Source organism: Diadema antillarum, unplaced genomic scaffold (genome assembly GCF_040938485.1).
Source record: "Diadema antillarum isolate AM-2024a unplaced genomic scaffold, OU_Dant_1.0 seq00000413_RagTag, whole genome shotgun sequence".
NCBI lineage: Eukaryota > Metazoa > Echinodermata > Echinoidea > Diadematoida > Diadematidae > Diadema > Diadema antillarum.
In genome coordinates this window covers 1577410-1584690 of record NW_027271399.1, presented here as the reverse complement: position 1 = coordinate 1584690, position 7281 = coordinate 1577410, and positions in this window count along the sequence as shown.

The following is a 7281-nucleotide window of genomic DNA, read 5'->3' as shown; positions in this document are numbered from 1 at the left end:
CCAACTCCTTGAGAACTCCTACACAAAGAACAAACACACATGAATTACATATTACTTCCAACATGATTAACATACATCACATCAAATTTCCTTCCAAATTGCTTACCTTCAGACATTTTAACATCCCCAAACATCCCCAAATGTAACAATGAAAAGGTTGCAGTATACACATTACTACGTACTACAATGGGCTACATCAGTACATGTGTATGTATATGTACATGTATAAAGCATTGAGTCTCCCGTATCCGGCCAAATCCCTTATCCGGATGAGCCCCGGTCCCGACTTGTCCGGATACGAGAGGTCCAACTGTAATGCAACTTTGTTCTTTCTGTCCACCCCCTGAGTAATTCATAAGTTGGTCTTTTTCCCCACTCTTGTTTTGGTGAAAATGCTATCTTTTGTTCAGAATAGGTTAAACTTCAAGCAGCATGTTGTTACTACTGAAATACTAGTTTGTTTACATGTATGGCAGTCTTCATACTGCTAAATTTGAACCGCTTTCAAGTGTTCACCACATCATTCACCATTGGCATGTTTTTTTTTTCTCTCAACAGAATATGATTGTTTATGGACTAGTACTAAAGTGACAATTTAAGAATATGAATAGATTTGTATGAAAGTATTGATTTGAGACAGAAAGTTATATCATCAACATAAAGCTTAGAATGAATGGACCATAATGTGGGTAATCCTATCCTTTGCTAGTACAACACTAGTACGTCCAAGTTTTCACAATTGAAAAGAAAAGAAAAATGACTTTGGGTTCAAGTATATTCTGTATAAAGTCTACATTTTTAAAAATATCATATGCATAACCCATAGAATTCTTTGATGTATGTAAATGAAGGATTGTAATTATACATTTGTGAAGTGTATATTTTGGGTATATATACAGTGGATATCAAGTATTTGGTTGATTTCTCATAAATCTGTGAAAAGATAAGCCTTGATTTTCATTGACATTATTCCACATTCACAATTGTGATGTGATGACTCTCATATATAACTTCAAGTTTTCTTTTCTTTTTTCTATCTGATTCTCTCTTTCTCTCTTGCGCGATGGCTGTATACTGAATGTGACTAAACCTGATTTCCACCTAAATCTGTGTTTCGTGAATAGTATTTTACTGTGCATTGTAGTAGATTACATGCTGAGGTACAAAATAGGAAATTATGACAATATATCCAGTTGTTTTGAATTAGGTTTGTTCCACACATTATTGCTTTTGAGATATGACAATTATTAAACATGTCATGATCTTTTGCATTTGCATCTTTATGGTAGATAATTGTGTTTTGAGTATTACATAATGATATCACATGATAAAGTCTATCAGCATCTGGTCTGTGTATAGTGGTCACTTGTCTACAAAGATTTTCTTTCATGTTTCCCTTGAGAGGCCACTCAACAGTAGTATACTGTATGTATACCAAGTATTTCCATATCACACATAGCATGTTTTTATACATACAAAAAAAATATTCAGGTGAAGGGTCATGCATGTTTCTAACTCATGGTTACTCCAACAATTGTTTTGTTTAAACACTTTCAGATTATAATATTAAATGTTTCAGTCACTCATACATAATTCCATTTGTTTTGTTTTTTTGTTTTGTTTGTTAGTATAATGGCTTTAAATACAATGTCAATCAATGCACTGATTTACAGTTCATGTGTCAAAGATATCTGGCTGATCAACTCATAATGTGTAAAGGCTGATATCTATGTTTAAATTACAAGCAGCACTTTGAATATAGGGGCAATATGTAGGAAAGAGTTGGGAAGAATTGTATGTGAAGCTACATGTAGAGTGCCTTGGGGTAAAAAACAGAAAAACACACACAGAGTAAACTTTGAGACACATTCTTAGCTTACCTGAGCTACAACGATGTAAAGCTGAAGTGAGCTAACATGCAGTTGCTCAACATCCAGCATTCATCATACATCATCCCTATTCCTTCTGCATAAACTTTTTCACATTTCCATCTTCTTTGTGAACACTATTGGGCCAACCTTGGCAGGAATCATCAGCGGGAGGGGGGATCATAGTTTGTGCAAATAGTGGTGGTACACCTGGGGGCACCTACTGTAAGACAGGGCTCAAGAAGATGTTGCCCAAGGGGCCTACAGCAATCCCTGAATCTCACGATTTTTGAAATGGTTTGCCATAGGTAGAGTGCCGTGAAGGCAATACTGACAAGGTGAGATCTAGATCTGTGGATCTCTCATCTTTACACCACTTCACCTTTTTTTTTTCCTTTCTTTTTTTGTTGTTGGAAGTACAGGTTAATCCGCTTTATATGCCTAGATTCTTGGAAGGAAGTAGATATATGACATATTTGTGTACATCAGTGAGCATCTGTTTTCATTTATCCTGGAACAGTACAAGGCAATACATGTCAAAGACAAGTGGCAGAGTGTTATTAGCTCAATGCATCTCCCGGTGCATTTGTTCATATTCATGTATGGCAGTGCTCCTTAAAGTTTCATTTGTGATCTGTGGAGTAATGAGCATTCACATATCACTCAGTTCTTGATGGTTTCAATGTATTTTGTAGAAAACAACATTCCTCGATGTCGACACAGCTTGGTTCATTCTGTAGAAATTATGACTTGTATAGATTTACCTAAGAGGAGATTAATAGATAATATATCAATACTGTGCAATTGAAACAAAGTGACAGGATTTTTTTTTTGTTTTTTGTAATTATATATCTACGTAATGTGTAAGAGGTTTATTTTTGTTTCATTGTGCTTCATATTGTAATGGTGTGTTGTGTATTTTGGATATATATGTGACCCTGCACCTCAAAACAAAAAGTCGCCAGACAAGAAATTTTAGTTAAGACCATATTCTGAAAGAGCAGACTTTAAGCTTTAAAATGATGTATAACTCAAATCAAATGGACTCTCCTAACCTATCTAAATATTGGAAAGAAAGCACAAACTCAGGAAAAGTGTGAACTGAGAAAAGAGGCTCTGAATTACAGTGTCTATTCAAGCACTTAATCTTTACCAAACCGTGCTGGCTGTGCGATGAATGGGACAAAAAACAGGAAGTTAACCACTAAAGTAACAACAATGAAGGGATTATCAGATTAAACTGAAATTGAGCATGCCTCATTAACACATTCTGTCCATAATTAATGCCAACTTTGAAAGCAGTAGCACCATCTTTTCAAAAGTTATTAGAGTTGAAAGTGAAGAGTGTGGACAAGGTTTTTCAGAAATGAAAAAAGGATTCTAAAGATACACCTAATCACACTATTCTACCAAAAATGTTCGAAATAAACTGCTAAATACTGTAAACACACTTTCCTGCCCGTTTTATGTTACCAAATTTTAGCGTAATGTAAAAGAAGACCCGCTCTTTCAGAAAATATGAAAAGTCAAGTTCGACTAGGTTGACCCATTTCACTTATTTTCAGTCCTCACGCAAAATCAGTGTGTGCGACTTTATGTTTGTTTTGAGGTGCACGGTCACATATGACTAATATGTTGATAATTTCCCTGAACAGATAGATCACAACATAAGATCAGTTGAGTGAAGGAAATGCTGAAATTATTTGATTTGTCTCAACATTTAAAGCATAGTTACATACATGTAGTTCTTCAGTATTAGACCACCATTTGAAAGTGAGTGGATTAATTCACAACTGATATTTCGTAGATACTTCAAAGCCTACAAAAGAGTCCTGCACAGTTGTGCTTATCACATGCTTACCCTTGCTTTTTGCTGTAGGATTTCTTGGAAAGCTCTTGTGGTACATGTACAATTCCATCAAAGTGTCCTTATTAAATGAAGCTTTCAGAGCAGTTTATATCATTGTGATGGTAATTTGTATATGTGTATACTTTTAAAATGTCTAATGCTTTGAATTACAACATTTATGCATTTCAGAGTGATCTTGTTAAGGGTATCATTAAGTTTCATGCACTCGTAGTTATATTATCCATTTATAACAATTTTATGAAAGTTTCTTTATATTCAGTTTTTGAAATATTATATGAGGATTTCATTCATGGGATATTGTACAGATTTTCTGCTCTAGTATGAATGAATATTTGTAGGCCTATATCTGGACATATTTTGCTGTTTTTGTTGCTACAGCAAGGTGTGCTGTACCATAGAAAATTAAATACAACTGTATGAATAATGCAAAACAGTTTGAAAGTACTACGTAAGATGCTACATTCATATATTTCTCATCTGTGTTCAAGACACATTTCCACACACAAATTAGTAAGAAAATATATATCTTCATTGTTGAGGCGCATAAAAAAAGCAGAGAATGAAGCGTTTTGTTGCATATATCCATATCAAAATATTGTGCAACCCTTTTTCTGCTTGTCCATGTGTTCCAAAATACTGCATTGTTGAATTATATTAAACGACTGTTCCATATTGGTGATTTTCAGTTGTCCATTAACAAGTTCAGCAAAATTTACCTAAGCTGCCATGTCCCACTTAACTTCTTTCTTTTCCTTGATGTCTATGACTGAGCTGAAATGTTGGTGATGTGTCAACTTTGAATCATTTTTAAACAAGATAACTTGTTTTTGCTTTTCTTCCACATCTATGATGCCAGATGCATCATTCTATGAAGTTATTGTACAATGTATTTCTGTTTGCCTGAGGAGATGAGTTTGATTGGCATTTGAGTAGACAGTGTATGTAAGGTGTTTCTGTGGTTGCTGTAAAGTGCACAACTTAACCCTCACCAACTTAAGATTCATGTTCACCCTCCAAACAACAAACACCCTGTGTATAGATGTGGCAACCCAATTTACATGTCACATACAATGTAGAGCTAAGATTGAGAGGAGTGCACTCTGCTTATTAAAATGAAGCAGTTTATATAAGTTTTGTTGGTATGTTTTCACTTTTATATCAAAGTTAAATTGGAACGACTAATAATTGTCAAGATTTTCACTAGGGTACCATCCATCTCAGATGTTCAATACAAGAGCATGTGTGATTGCTTTGAGTGATTACACGCACAGTGACTCTATTTTCTTTATCTTTCCTTTTGGCTATTTTGTTGTTGTTTTTTTTGCACATGCACAGACGTATTTAAAGACAGTCACACGTTTACATACCACTTGCTTTTACAGACCCCATAAAGGAAAATATTTATACAGTAAATCTTGCCTAAGTCGAATCTATTTAGACTGAAAAAAAAAATACAACATAGCGTCATCTTAGAGAACATTCGACTTATGAGGGATTAAAATCAAGAGAATATAAAGAGGACTTGAAAAGACGTTTGACTTAGGCAATATTTGAGAAGCCTTGTAATGACTTGTGCATGCAGCTTTACCACTGATTTCCATGTACAGTGTACAATATTGTAAGTAAACACTAAGCCACAGAGTCTCAACTGGAGTCAGCTGTTAGTGATGAGCTTACAATGTATGCTTCACAGCACATATTCACTGACAAGTGCTAGTCATGGTTTTAGTTTGTACTCCAGTGGGCAGTGAATGAATTTGACCACCCATGAAACCCCAGGCAACAAGGTCTTTAAACATACATGCACACCATGATACTTGTAATGTATGTACATCCTAATTTATCTTTAACCATTGATTACATTCATGCAAATAACACAAATCATTCTTTGTGCATCACAATGTAATACAATGTACAATTTGTATGTCCTGGTAGCTCACACATGATTGTATTTTAATAATGTATATGACTGTTATGTGTGATATCCACAGTACACAAGATTGACCCACACAGCAGTCACAGTCAGCATACATTTAATTACATATTGACAAGATCAAGAATGCAGTCACAAAAGAATTTGATATAAACTACTTGGGCTATTCAGGTTGTATGTGTGTGTGTGTGTGTGTGTGTGTGTGTGTGTGTGTGTGTGTGTACCTATATATTTGTATGTTTTTTTTTCCAGTCACTTTGTGTTTCATCACTAAATGTACATTGTACAGCCAATTTCAAGAGCAGATCATATGCCTTATGTTACATCGTAAGTTTGGAGCAACTATTTGAAGATATGGGAACATATCCACTACCATCACCATCACTGACACAGTCATGACATCCTCCCCCACCCCCCCCCCCCCCCCCCCCCCCCACCCCCCCCCCCCAAAGAAAAAAAAAAGTAGAGATGATATGGATCAAACACTAACAAGAGAAACATTTTGTTTTCTTTACAAAAACTTTTAATATTTTGTCAGAGAATGACATTTCTCTTCTTGTACTCCTCACACAAGATTGATGCATCATTTGCTGCCCTCACCTACAAGTGTACATGTACATGTACACCAGTTAATTCTTGTTGTCAAAGGTCTCTCAACTGTAACTACACATGTCAAAGGGTTATCAGCTTATTCTAAAATTGCAACTTTGAATTTTAGAACATATTCCATATTAGCAAAAGATGAGTTGGAACACAATGATTTTAATCTGCATAAAACAATCTGAAAAGAAAAATGCAGGTTGATACATACTAGCTTTACTTCACCATTCTAAAAGGTGATGCCAAATTTAGTACCTGATAATTTATCACAAAGTTAGCAATTTTGAGGTTTTTGCTATTGTGGCAACCAAAATTACCTATGGCAACCAAAGATGGCTCGTGAGGGATAACAATTTATTCTAGTTTATGAAATAAAAATAGAGAGTGGGCACCAATATTAATAATAATAATAATAATAATAATAATAATAATAATAATAATAATAATAATAATAATAATAATAATAATAATAATAATAATAATAATAATAACAGAGACTCCAACTCTCCCGTTTTCGACGGGAGATCTCCCGCCGAAAACCCATTTTTGCAAAATCTCCCGTTCTCCCGTTTGAGATCTAATTTCTCCCACCCTGGCTCTTTGTCTCCCGTTGGAAAGGACTTCTTACATGTTTCTATCGTATGTTGAAAAAATAAGCCGTAGATAGCACCAGAGAGCATCTAGAACCCTGGGAATGTCGCGCTTCGCACACATCAACTTTGAGTCTCCCGTTTGCTAGGGGTTTCAGGCGGGAGAATCTCCAGATCAGAAGGTACTTTGGGTTGGAGTCTCTGTAATAATAATAATAATAATAATAATAATAATAATAATAATAATAATAATAATAATAATAATAATGATAATAATAATAATAATGATAATAATAATAATAATAATAACAATAATAATAATAATAATAATAATAATAATAATAAATATGATACTGCATCAAACCATAGGAAAAATGTATTTGTGGATCTCATGATTTAACTTAAAATAAAACATGATTC